Raw genomic sequence first — 2289 nt, 5'->3', positions numbered from 1 at the left:
ACTATTTGTATTATTCTGGAAGGATCATGAATAAGATCATTACATCATTGTGATGAAAGTGTTTGCAGTAGAAAAATATCATTTCATTCAGAAAATTTGGGTGTAAGTAACATCTGTCTTTTATGCCTTGTGTGATCTTGGACAAGAAAGTAAACATTTCTGACCCTCAGTTTGCTCAACTTTCAAATAATTGACTTAAGCTTAATGGCCTCTGAAGTTCCTCCTATGATCATCATTTCTAATAATAACATTTTATTGCCTTCTGATAAATTGCTTCTGGAAATATCTTTAGCATTATTTAACAGAATTCTTGATAATTATTACTAGGGACTAATAGGCTGATACACAAATATTTTTGAACCCTGAGTGGAATAGAATTGGTTAGATCTCATAAATCTGTTGAACGAATTTTGCATCTTTCCATCTTCCAGATTTCTTTCCTTGTAGCAAGCCATAATCAATTCTGGTTTGTTCACTATTTATGGCAGAAATGATATATAAAACCTTTTTTCATTGAGGTTGTTTTGTTCCTCATGGATTCAGTCTCAATATGAAACTGAATCTAGCTGATTCAAAATTGATGTGTGCCTCCTTATTGTATATACAGCCTTATAAATGACCAATTCACAGGTACACACAGTCACTGAAATATGTAAGGAACTGTTTTAAAAATCAGTTCTATTCACATGTCTTATTTATGTGAAAGAAGGCATCATTCAAAATCAATATTTTAAATGAACTATGCTATACATGTTGTAGTCATTTCTGGTACTGGAAGATGTCTCTGGTCTAGTTTTTACCTAGAGCTGTGTATGATGCAGTCAGTCAACAAACATTCATTTTAAGTACCTTGTATTACAGAAACTCTAATTCTTATTTTAAAATTTTAGCATTTGTATTCAATTGAATCCAATTCCTAAGCTTTAATTGCATGTCTCTGGACTCAGAGTCAGAAAAGCAAGAGTCAAGGGAAGTTTCAGACATTTACTAGCTGAGTGACTCTTGGTGAGCCCCAGACCCTCCAACTTCAGTTTCTTCATCTGTTAAATGAGAGACAGTTGGGGCAGTGGCTGTGCGTTCTCTGATTCTGACAGATAACAAATGCTTTATTTTTATTTTATTGGGGAAAGAGTTCTCAGACAAAACAAAGATCTAAAGGAAATGTTAAAACCTGTCTTCTCTAAACCCTCATAAATCCTCAACTTTTCTATATCTGTCTAGCAAGAAACAGCAGGAAGAGCTAGGAAGAGAAATCCCATTCAAAGTAACCTCAGACAATATAAAAATATTTGGGAGTCTATTTGCCAAGACAGACTCAGAATCTTTTTGAAAACAATTATAAAACACTTCTCACAGAAATTAAATTAGATTTAAATAACTGGGCAAATATCAACTGCTCATGGATAGGTAGAGCTAATATAATAAAAATGACAATTCTACCAAAACTAAACTATCTGTTTAGTGCCCTACCAATAAAAAATTCAAAAAATTACTTTAACGAGTTAGAAAAAATTGTAAGTAAATTCATATGGAGAAATAAAAAGTCAAGAATTGCCAGGAGCTTAATGAAAAAAAAGTGCAAAAGAAGGTGGCTTAGCCCTACCCGATCTAAAATTATAAAGCATCAGTCATGAAAACTGTTTGGTATTGGCTAAGAAATAGAGTGGCAGACCAGTGGAATAGACTAGGTGTAAAAGCAGGAGATGATTATAGTAATCTGCTGTTTGATAAACCCAAAGACACTGACCATTGGGATAAAAACTCCCTCTTTGATAAAAATTGCTGGGAAAATTGGAAGTTAGTATGGAAGAAACTTAGATTAGACTAACACCTCAAACCCTTTACCAAGATAAGATTCAAATGGTTACAGGACATAGACATAAAAAAACAATACTATAAGCAAATTAGAAGATCAAGGACTAGTCTACCTGTCAGATCTATGGAAAGGGGAACAATTTATGACTAAGGAAGAGTTGGAGAATATCACCAAAAACCAATTAGATGATTTTGATTACATTAAATTAAAAAGCTTTTGCAAGATAAAACCAATGTAACCAAGATCAAAAGAAATGTAAATTGGGAAACAATCTTTACAACTAATGATTCTGACAAAGGATTCATTTCAGGGAACTGAGTCATACTTTTAAAACAAAAAACCATTCCCCAATTGACAAATGGTCAAAGGATATGCAAAGGCAATTTACAGATGAGATCAAAGCAATCCATAGTCATATGAAAAAATGTTCTAAATCATTAATAGGGAAATGCAAATTTAAGCTTCTCTGAGGT

This window comes from Macrotis lagotis, chromosome 3 (genome assembly GCF_037893015.1).
Source record: "Macrotis lagotis isolate mMagLag1 chromosome 3, bilby.v1.9.chrom.fasta, whole genome shotgun sequence".
NCBI classification, from domain to species: domain Eukaryota; kingdom Metazoa; phylum Chordata; class Mammalia; order Peramelemorphia; family Peramelidae; genus Macrotis; species Macrotis lagotis.
The sequence above is the reverse complement of the archived record's forward strand: the minus strand, read 5'-3'. Positions refer to the sequence as shown.